Consider the following 12,046-nt stretch of genomic DNA (forward strand, 5'->3'; position numbering starts at 1 on the left):
TAACGTCAGATGAAATGCAGGTGGGCTTCGGCCCACACTGCATGCCCCAGTCAGACTGGGGTTCTTTAGAAGTGGACACAGATGCATTTATAATTCCCTGTGGACCCACAGCATGGGTGGGTGCCAGGAAGCCACCGGCGGTACATAAAAATATCCCATTGCATTGCCCATCACTAGAGATGAGCGAACGTACTCGTCCGAGCTTGATATTCGTGCGAATATTAGGGTGTTCGGGATGCTCGTTACTCTTAACGAGCACCACGCGATGTTCGGGTTACTTTCACTTTCATCTCTGAGACGTTAGCGCGCTTTTCTGGCCAATTGAAAGACAGGGAAGGCATTACAACTTCCCCCTGTGACGTTCAAGCCCTATACCACCCCCCCTGCTGTGAGTGGCTGGGGAGATCAGATGGTACCCGAGTATAAAAGTCGGCCCCTCCCGCGGCTCGCCTCAGATGCCTTGTGAGTTAGCTGAGGGACAGTGCTGCTACTGGTGCTGCTGTAGGGAGAGTGTTAGGAGTGAGTGTAGGCTTCAAGAACCCCAACGGTCCTTCTCAGGGCCACATCTATCCGTGTGCAGTACTGTGGAGGGTGCTGTTAGCAGTGTTGCACAATTTTGTTTTTTTTCAAAATCAGCAGTCTGCAGAGCATTGCACCTTGCAGTAATACTACAGGGACAGAAGTGGTGGTTAGGTAGGGAGAGTGTTAGGAGTGAGTGTAGGCTTCAAGAACCCCAACGGTCCTTCTTAGGGCCACATCTATCCGTGTGCAGTACTGTGCAGGCTGCTGTTAGCAGTGTTCCATATTTTTTTCTTTTCAAAATCGGCTGTCTGCAGAGCATTGCGCCTTGCAGTAATACTACAGGGAGAGAATTGTGTAGGCAGGGCCAGAAGACATATATTATTGATTGAATATAGTCAGTGGGCCCTCCGTTTCCAAAAAAGGGAAAAATTGTATTTGTTCTGCAGTCTTGCGCCAATTTATTTCCTGCCTGGGAAAAGTAACCGCTGTGCTGCACTTCATATAACTGCATTTCTGTGGAACACATCTTATCTGATTGAATATAGTCAGTGGGCCCTCCGTTTCCCAAAAAGGGAAAAATTGTATTTGTCCTGCAGGCTTGCGCCAATTTATTTGCTGCCTGTGAAAAGTCTCCGCTGTGCTGCACTTCATATAACTGCATTTCTGTGCAACACATATCTTATCTGATTGAATATAGTCAGTGGGCCCTCCGTTTCCCAAAAAGGGAAAAATTGTATTTGTCCTGCAGGCTTGCGCCAATTTATTTGCTGCCTGGGAAATCACTGGTAATACAGCATGCTGAGGGGTAGGGGTAAGCCTAGAGGACGTGGACGTGGACGTGGCCGAGGACGCGTAGGCCCAAGTGAGGGTGTGGGCACAGGGCGAGCTCCTGATCAAGGTGTATCGCAGCCGACTGCTGCGCGATTAGGAGAGAGGCACGTTTCTGGCATCCCCACATTCATCGCCCAATTAATGGGTCCACGCGGGAGACCTTTATTAGAAAATGAGCAGTGTGAGCAGGTCCTGTCGTGGATGGCAGAAAGTGCTTCGAGCAAGCTATCATCCACCCACAGTTCTGCGCCGTCCAGTGCTGCAAATCCAAATCCTCTGGCTGCTACTCCTCCTTCCTCCCAGCCTCCTCACTCCACTACAATGACACATGCTCAGGAGCGGGCAGACTCCCAGGAACTGTTCTCGGGCCCCTGCTCAGATTGGGCAGCAGTGGTTCCTCTCCAAGCAGAGGAGTTTATCGTCACTGATGCCCAACCATTCGAAAGTTCCCGGGGTTCGGGGGATGAGGCTGGGGACTTCCGGCAACTGTCTCAAGACCTTTCAGTGGGTGAGGAGGACGATGACGATGAGACACAGTTGTCTTGCAGTGAGGTAGTAGTAAGGGCAGTAAGTCCAGGGGAGCAGCGCACAGAGGATTCGGAGGAAGAGCAGCAGGACGATGAGGTGACTGACCCCACCTGGTGTGCAATGCCTACACAGGACAGGTCTTCAGAGGGGGAGGCACGGGCAGCAGCAGGGCAGGTTGCAAGAGGCAGTGCGGTGTCCAGGGCTAGAGGCAGGGCCAGACTGAATAATCCACCAAGTGTTTCCCAAAGCACACCCTCGCGCCATGCCACCCTGCAGAGGCCGAGGTGCTTTAAGGTCTGGCAGTTTTTCACAGAGACGCCTGACGACCGACGAACAGTGGTGTGCAACCTTTGTCGCGCCAAGATCAGCCGGGGAGCCATCACCAACAGCCTCACCACCACCAGCATGCGCAGACATATGATGGCCAAGCACCCCACAAGGTGGGACGAAGGCCGTTACAGGCACTACCGCCTCCTGGCCTGCACCCACACCCTCACCTCCGCTGTCCTCGGCCCCATCCACCAATGTCTCGCACCGCACCGTCCAGCCGTCGCTAGCGCAAGTGTTTGAGCGCAAGCGCAAGTACGCCGCCACGCACCCGCACGCTCAAGCGTTAACCGTCCACATAGCCAAATTTATCAGCCTTGAGATGCTGCCGTATAGGGTTGTGGAAACGGAGGCTTTCAAAAGTATGATGGCGGCGGCGGCCCCGCGCTACTCAGTTCCCAGTCGCCACTACTTTTCCCGATGTGCCGTCCCAGCCCTGCACGACCACGTCTCCCGCAACATTGTACGCGCCCTCACCAACGCGGTTACTGCCAAGGTCCACTTAACAACGGACACGTGGACAAGCACAGGCGGGCAGGGCCACTACATCTCCCTGACGGCACATTGGGTGAATTTAGTGGAGGCTGGGACAGAGTCAGAGCCTGGGACCGCTCACATCCTACCCACCCCCAGAATTGCGGGCCCCAGCTCGCTGGTGGTATCTGCGGCGGTGTATGCTTCCTCCACTAAACCACCCTCCTCCTCCTCCTCCTCCAACGCAACCTCTGTCTCGCAATCAAGATGTGTCAGCAGCAGCAGCACGTCGCCAGCAGTCGGTGTCGCGCGGCGTGGCAGCACAGCGGTGGGCAAGCGTCAGCAGGCCGTGCTGAAACTACTCAGCTTAGGATATAAGAGGCACATGGCCCACGAACTGCTGCAGGGTCTGACAGAGCAGACCGACCGCTGGCTTGCGCCGCTGAGCCTCCAACCGGGCATGGTCGTGTGTGACAACGGCCGTAACCTGGTGGTGGCTCTGCAGCTCGGCAGCCTCACGCACGTGCCATGCCTGGCCCACGTCTTTAATTTGGTGTTTCAGTGCTTTCTGAAAAGCTACCCACGCTTGTCAGACCTGCTTGGAAAGGTGCGCCAGCTCTGCGCACATTTCCGCAAGTCCCACACGGACGCTGCCACCCTGCGCACCCTGCAACATCGCTTTAATCTGCCAGTGCACCGACTGCTGTGCGACGTGCCCACACACGCTCCACATGTTGGCCAGGCTCTATGAGCAGCGTAGAGCTATAGTGGAATACCAACTCCAACATGGGCGGCGCAGTGGGAGTCAGCCTCCTCAATTATTTTCAGAAGAGTGGGCCTGGTTGGCAGACATCTGCCAGGTCCTTGGAAACTTTGAGCAGTCTACCCAGGTGGTGAGCGGCGATGCTGCAATCATTAACGTCACCATTCCTCTGCTATGCATCTTGAGAAGTTCCCTGCAAAGCATAAAGGCAGATGCTTTGCGCTCGGAAACGGAGGCGGGGGAAGACAGTATGTCGCTGGATAGTCAGAGCACCCTCCTGTCTATATCTCAGCGCGTTCAGGAGGAGGAGGAGGAGCATGAGGAGGATGAGGAGGAGGGGGAAGAGACAGCTTGGCCCACTGCTGACGGTACCCCTGCTGCTTGCCTGTCATCCTTTCAGCGTGTATGGCCTGAGGAGGAGGAGGAGGAGGAGGATCCTGAAAGTGATCTTCCTAGTGAAGACAGCCATGTGTTGCGTACAGGTACCCTGGCACACATGGCTGACTTCATGTTAGGATGCCTTTCTCGTGACCCTCGCGTTACACGCATTCTGTCCACTACGGATTACTGGGTGTACACACTGCTCGACCCACGGTATAAGGAGAACCTTTCCACTCTCATTCCCGAAGAGGAAAGGGGTTCGAGAGTGTTGCTATACCACAGGACCCTGGCGGACAAGCTGATGGTAATATTCCCCTCCGACAGCGCTAGTGGCAGAAGGCGCAGTTCCGAGGGCCAGGTAGCAGGGGAGGTGCGGAGATCGAGCAGCATGTACAGCACAGGCAGTGCAACAGTCTTTAAGGGCCTGGACAGCTTTATGGCTCCCCAGCAAGACTGTGTCACCGCTCCCCAGTCAAGGCTGAGTCGGCGGGAGCACTGTAAAAGGATGGTGAGGGAGTACGTAGCCGATCGCACGACCGTCCTCCGTGACGCCTCTGCCACCTACAACTACTGGGTGTCGAAGCTGGACACGTGGCCTGAACTAGCGCTGTATGCCCTGGAGGTGCTTGCTTGTCCTGCGGCTAGCGTCTTGTCGGAGAGGGTGTTTAGTGCGGTGGGGGAATCATCACAGATAAGCGTACCCGCCTGTCAACCGACAGTGCCGACAGGCTTACACTCATCAAGATGAACAAAGCCTGGATTTCCCCAGACTTCTCTTCTCCACCAGCGGACAGCAGCGATACCTAAGCAATACGTAGGCTGCACCCGCGGATGGAAGCATCGTTCTCTCTCACCATCCAAAACGGGGACATTTCTGCTTCATCAATCTGTGTCTAATATTCCTCCTCCTCCTGCTCCTCCTCCTGAAACCTCACATAATCACGCAGAACGGGCAATTTTTCTTAGGGCCACAAGGCTAGCTCATATAATTTTTCTACAAAATTTTTATACGTTTCAATGCTATTAAAAGCGTTGGAACTTTAACTTGAACCAATTTTTCGTTACACTGGGCTGCCTCCAGGCCTAGTTACCACTTAAGCCACATTAACCAAAGCGATTAATGGGTTTCACCTGCCATCTTGGTTGGGCATGGGCAATTTTTCTGATGTACATTAGTACTGTTGATACAGCAATTTTTGTGGGCCCTCGCCTACAGTGTAATCAAATAAATTTTTAGCCCACCTGCATTACAGCTGACGTGACGTTACATCAGCTGTGTTGGGCACTGCAATGGGATATTTTTATGTACCGCCGGTGGCTTCCTGGCACCCACCCATGCTGTGGGTCCACAGAGAATTATAAATGCATCTGTTTCCACTTCTAAAGAACCCCAGTCTGACTGGGGCATGCAGTGTGGGCAGAAGCCCACCTGCATTTAGCACGACATTACTACCTCAGCTGTGTTGGGCAATGCAATGGGATATTTTTGTGTACCGCCGGTGGGTTCCAGGGAGCCACCCATGCTGTCGGTCGACAGGGACTTCACAATAGGGAGTTGTACCTGCCTGTGTCTATGAATTAAAAAAGCCCGGTCTGACTGGGGCATGCAGACACCTTGACAGAATGAATAGTGTGTGGCACATAGGTTCCCCATTGCTATGCCCACGTGTGCAGCTCCAGATGGAGGTGGCACAGGATTGGATTTCTCATTGCTTCTGTACAGCATTGTGGGCTATCGCCCCACCACTTTTAAAGAGGGTCGCTGCCTAGCCGTGTCAACCCTCTGCAGTGTGTGCCTGCTTTTCCTGTGGCAGACGCACTTATAAATAGACATGAGGGTGGTGTGGCATGAGGGCAGCTGAAGGCTGCGCAGGGACACTTTGGTGTGCGCTGTGGGGGGGGGGGGGGGGGGGGGTTGGTCAGCATGTAACCCAGGAGAAGTGGCAGCGGAGTGTCATGCAGGCAGTGATTGTGCTTTGTTGGAGGTAGTGTGGTGCTTAGCAAAGGTATGCATTGCTAATGAGGGCTTTTCAGAAGTAAAAGTTGTTGGGAGGGGGGGGGGGCCCACTCTTGCCGGTATTGTGGCTTAATAGTGGGACCTGGGAACTTGAGATGCAGCCCAACATGTAGCCCCTCGCCTGCCCTATCCGTTGCTGTGTCGTTCCCATCACTTTCTTGAATTGCCCAGATTTTCACACATAGAAACCTTAGCAAGCATCGGCGAAATACAAAAATGCCCGGGTCGCCCATTGACTTCAATGGGGTTCGTTACTCGAAACGAACCCTCGAGCATCGCGAAAATTTCGGCCCGAGTAACGAGCACCCGAGCATTTTGGTGCTCACTCATCTCTACCCATCACAGCTGAGGTAATAATGTCATGTTTAATGCAGGTGGGCTTCGGCCCACACTGCATGCCCCAGTCAGACTGGGGTTCTTTAGAAGTGGACACAGATGCATTTACAACTCCCTGTGGACCCACAGCATGGGTGGCTCCCTGGAACCCACCGGCGGTACATAAAAATATCCCATTGCAGTGCCCAACACAGCTGATGTAATGTCAGCTGTAATGCAGGTGGGCTAAAAATTAATTGGATTACACTGTAGACGAGGGCCCCCAAAAATTGGTGTATCAACAGTACTAATGTACATCAGAAAAATTGCCCATGCCCAACCAAGAGGGCAGGTGAAACCCATTAATCGCTTTGGTTAATGTGGCTTAATTGGTAACTAGGCCTGGAGGCAGCCCAGTTAAAATAAAAATTGGTTGAGGTGAAAGTTTCAACGCTTTAATGAGCATTGAAATGTATAAAAATTGTTTACTAAAATTATATGACTGAGCCTTGTGGGCCTAAGAAAAATTGCACGTTCAACGTGATTATGTGAGGTTTCAGGAGGAGGAGCAGGAGGAGGAGGAATATTATACACAGATTGATGAAGCGAAAAGGTCCCCGTTTTTGATGGGGATACAGAACGATGCTTCCATCCGCGGGTGCAGCCTACGTATTGCTTAGGTATCGCTGCTGTCCGCTGGTGGAGAAGAGAAGTCTGGGGAAATCCAGGCTTTGTTCATCTTGATGAGTGTAAGCCTGTCGGCACTGTCGGTTGACAGGTGGGTACGCTTATCTGTGATGATTCCCCCAGCTGCACTAAACACCCTCTCCGACAAGACGCTAGCCGCAGGACAAGCAAGCACCTCCAGGGCATACAGCGCGAGTTCAGGCCACGTGTCCAGCTTCGACACCCAGTAGTTGTAGGGGGACGGTCGTGCGATCGGCTACGTACTCCCTCACCATCCTTTTACAGTGCTCCCGCCGACTCAGCCGTGACTGGGGAGCGGTGACACAGTCTTGCTGGGGAGCCATAAAGCAGTCAAGGGCCTTAAAGAGTGTTGCCCTGCCTGGGCTGTACATGCTGCCTGATCTCCGCGCCTCCCCTGCTACCTTGCCCTCGGAACTGCGCCTTCTGCCACTAGCGCTGTCGTATGGGAATTTTACCATCAGTTTGTCCGCCAGGGTCCTGTGGTATAGCAACACTCTCGAACCCCTTTCCTCTTCGGGTATGAGAGTGGAAAGGTTCTCCTTATACCGTGGGTCGAGCAGTGTGTACACCCAGTAATCCGTAGTGGCCAGAATGCGTGTAACGCGAGGGTCACGAGAAAGGCATCCTAACATGAAGTCAGCCATGTGTGCCAGGGTACCTGTACGCAACACATGACTGTCACTAGGAAGATCACTTTCAGGATCCTCCTCCTCCTCCTCAGGCCATACACGCTGAAAGGATGACAGGCCAGCAGCATGTGTACCCTCACCAGTGGGCCAAGCTGTCTCTTCCCCCTCCTCCTCATCTTCCTCCTCCTCCTCCTCCTCACCGCGCTGAGATATAGACAGGAGGGTGCTCTGACTATCCAGCGACATACTGTCTTCCCCCGGCTCTGTTTCCGAGCGCAAAGCGTCTGCCTTTATGCTTTGCAGGGAACTTCTCAAGACGCATAGCAGAGGAATGGTGACGCTAATGATTGCAGCATCGCCGCTCACCACCTGGGTAGACTCCTCAAACTTTCCAAGGACCTGGCAGATGTCTGCCAACCAGGCCCACTCTTCTGAAAATAATTGAGGAGGCTGACTCCCACTGCGCCGCCCATGTTTGAGTTGGTATTCCACTATAGCTCTACGCTGCTCATAGAGCCTGGCCAACATGTGGAGTGTAGAGTTCCACCGTGTGGGCACGTCGCACAGCAGTCGGTGCACTGGTAGATTAAACCGATGTTGCAGGGTGCGCAGGGTGGCAGCGTCCGTGTGGGACTTGCGGAAATGTGCGCAAAGCCGGCGCAGCTTTCCGAGCAGGTCTGACAAGCGTGGGTAGCTTTTCAGAAAGCGCTGAACCACCAAATTAAAGACGTGGGCCAGGCATGGCACGTGCGTGAGGCTGTCGAGCTGCAGAGCTGCCACCAGGTTACGGCCGTTGTTACACACGACCATGCCCGGTTGGAGGCTCAGCGGCGCAAGCCAGCGGTCGGTCTGCTCTGTCAGACCCTGCAGCAGTTCGTGGGCCGTGTGCCTCTTATCTCCTAAGCTGAGTAGTTTCAGCACGGCCTGCTGACGCTTGCCCACCGCTGTGCTGCCACGGCGCGTGACACCGACTGCTGGCGACGTGCTGCTGCTGCTGACACATCTTGATTGCGAGACAGAGGTTGCGTTGGAGGAGGAGGAGGAGGAGGAGGGTGCTTTAGTGGAGGAAGCATACACCGCCGCAGATACCACCACCGAGCTGTGGCCCGCAATTCTGGGGGTGGGTAGGACGTGAGCGGTCCCAGGCTCTGACTCTGTCCCAGCCTCCACTAAATTCACCCAATGTGCCGTCAGGGAGATATAGTGGCCCTGCCCGCCTGTGCTTGTCCACGTGTCCGTTGTTAAGTGGACCTTGGCAGTAACCGCGTTGGTGAGGGCGCGTACAATGTTGCGGGAGACGTGGTCGTGCAGGGCTGGGACGGCACATCGGGAAAAATAGTGGCGACTGGGAACTGAGTAGCGCGGGGCCGCCGCCGCCATCATACTTTTGAAGGACTCCGTTTCCACAACCCTATACGGCAGCATCTCCAGGCTGATAAATTTGGCTACGTGCACGTTTAACGCTTGAGCGTGCGGGTGCGTGGTGGCGTACTTGTGCTTGCGCTCAAACACTTGTGCTAGCGACGGCTGGACGGTGCGCTGAGAGACATTGGTGGATGGGGCCGAGGACAGCGGAGGTGAGGGTGTGGGTGCAGGCCAGGAGACGGTAGTGCCTGTGTCCTCAGAGCGGGGTTGGATCTCAGTGGCAGGTCGGGGCACAGGGGGAGAGGCAGCGGTGCAAACCGGAGGCGGTGAACTGCCTTCGTCTCACCTTGTGGGGTGCTTGGCCATCATATGTCTGTGCATGCTGGTGGTGGTGAGGCTGGTGGTGGTGGCTCCCCGGCTGATCTTGGCGCGACAAAGGTTGCACACCACTGCTCGTCGGTCGTCTGCACTCTCAGTGAAAAACTGCCAGACCTTTGAGCACCTCGGCCTCTGCAGGGTGGCATGGCGCGAGGGGGCGCTTTGGGAAACAGTTGGTGGATTATTCGGTCTGACCCTGCCTCTACTACCCCTGGCCACCGCACTGCCTCTTGCAACCTGCCCTGCTGCTGCCCTTACCTTCCCCTCTGAAGACCTGTCCTCAGTAGGCGTAGCAAACCAGGTGGGGTCAGTCACCTCATTGTCCTGCTGCTCTTCCTCTGAATCCTCGGTGCGCTCCTCCCTCGGACTTACTGCCCTTACTACTACCTCACTGATAGACCACTGTGTCTCATCGTCATCGGCCTCCTCACCCACTGAAAGGTCTTGAGACAGTTGCCGGAAGTCCCCAGCCTCATCCCCCGGACCCCGGGAATTTTGCAATGGTTGGGCATCAGTCACGATAAACTCCTCTGGTGGGAGAGGAACCACTGCTGCCCAATCTGAGCAGGGGCCCGAGAACAGTTCCTGGGAGTCTGCCCGCTCCTCAGAATGTCTCATTTTCATGGAGTGAGGAGGCTGGGAGGAAGGAGGAGCAGCAGCCAGAGGATTCTGAGTTGCAGCAGTGGACGGCGCAGAACTGTGGGTGGACGATAGGTTGCTGGAAGCACTTTCTGCCATCCACGACAGGACCTGCTCACACTGCTCATTTTCTAATAAAGGTCTACCGCGTGGACCCATTAAATGTGCTATGAATGTGGGGACGCCAGAAACGTGCCTCTCTCCTAATCCCGCAGCAGTCGGCTGCGATACACCTGGATCAGGAGCTCGGCCTGTGCCCACACCCGGACTAGGGCCTCCGCGTCCTCGGCCGCGCCCACGTCCTCTAGGCCTACCCCTACCCCTCAGCATGCTGTATTACCAGTAATGCAGAAACAGAACGCTGTAATTAAATGTGCCGCTTATTGGCCTGTGGTTGGAGGCTGACTTCGTTTACGGAACGCCAGGAAATAATTTGGCGCAAGCCTGCTGTAACACTTAGCTGGCTGCGTATGATTTTGTTGAAGTACTACACCCAGCACACACGGACCCAGAACACTGAGCACAGTGACAGGCAGGCCAAATAGATTTTTTGCCCAATATTTTTTTTTAAAAGGACCACTGCGTATATTCAATCAATAATATATGTCTTCTGGCCCTGCCTACACACTTCTGTCCCTGGAGTATTACTCCAGGGCGCAATGCTCTGCATGGCCGATATACCAAAAAAAAAAAAAAGTGCAACACTGCAAAAAGCAGCCTCCACACTACTGCACACGGTTAGATGTGGCCCTAAGAAGGACCGTTGGGGTTCTTGAAGCCTACAATAACTCCTAACGCTCTCCCTGCCTCCACAATTCTGTCCCTGGAGTATTACTGCAGGGCGCAATGCTCTGCACGGCCGATATACCAAAAAAAAAAAAAAGTGCAACACTGCAAAAAGCAGCCTCCACACTACTGCACACGGTTAGATGTGGCCCTAAGAAGGACCGTTGGGGTTCTTGAAGCCTACACTAACTCCTAACACTCTCCCTACAGCAGCTCCAACACGATAGCACTGTCCCTGATCTCTGTCACAATGCATCTGTGGCGAGCCGCGGGAGGGGCCGATTTTTATACTCGGGTGACACCTGATCTCGCCAGCCACTCACTGCAGGGGGGTGGTATAGGGCTTGAACATCGCAGGGGGAAGTTGTAATGCCTTCCCTGTCTTTCAATTGGCCAGAAAAGCACGCTAACGTCTCAGAGATTAAAGTGAAAGTAACCCGAACATCGCGTGGTACTCGTCACGAGTAACGAGCATCCTGAACACGCTAATACTCGAACGAGTATCAAGCTCGGACGAGTACGTTCGCTCATCTCTAATTGCAGTATACTGTATAAGCAATCCAATGATCACAGGTTCAATTCTCCTGTAACAATAAAAAAATGAGATTTCTTTAATTATAAAAAAACTTTTCCCATTTGTCGCATCAAAAATAAATAAATAAACATTGGTATCGCTGCATCTGTGAACATCCAATTTATAAAAAAAGAATACATTATTAATCCTGCGTGGTGAACGCAGTTAGAAAAAAAATCTACGCAATTCCAGAATTGCTCATTTTAGTCACTCTGTCTCCCAAAAAAAAAATGAATAAAAGGTAATCAAAAAGTTGGATGTAGCCCAAAATGGTGCCGCTATGTTAGCAGAAAAAAAGAAAGTTACGATTTTTAGAAAGTAGAAAGAATCATTAAAATACAAAAAGGGCTGCAGCAGGAAGGGGTTAACGTCTAAACGATGGAGCCAATTTCATCAGTACAATCACAGGTTTAAATGTGTCAACACTCAAGCATCTTACAGTTTATGGAGGACCGGAGATATACGAAGAATAGATTCAAATTAATGCTCGTTCACAGAGCCACGTAGTTACTGCCAAGAGCGGGGTCTGATGTCACCTTACAGGGGCAGGAAAGCCTTTCCCTAAACCTAAGGGGGCGCACAATCAATACTGAACCACGTCCAAGGGTATTCGCATCTGAGACATTTATAGTATATGCCATAATAAGCACTTGCAGGACTCTCGCCTATTGGTAGAATGGGGGTCACCTTCCCCCCTTAAACAAGTTCTAAGGGTGTATTGTGTAGCAATGTCTGGTTCCCCTCCCTATATATTAGCACAAGTACTGAGGGTGCACTGGCAGGCTGCACAGTGCACCCCTAGTACTTGT

The sequence above is a fragment of the Eleutherodactylus coqui genome, chromosome 11 (assembly GCF_035609145.1).
Source record: "Eleutherodactylus coqui strain aEleCoq1 chromosome 11, aEleCoq1.hap1, whole genome shotgun sequence".
Lineage (NCBI taxonomy): Eukaryota > Metazoa > Chordata > Amphibia > Anura > Eleutherodactylidae > Eleutherodactylus > Eleutherodactylus coqui.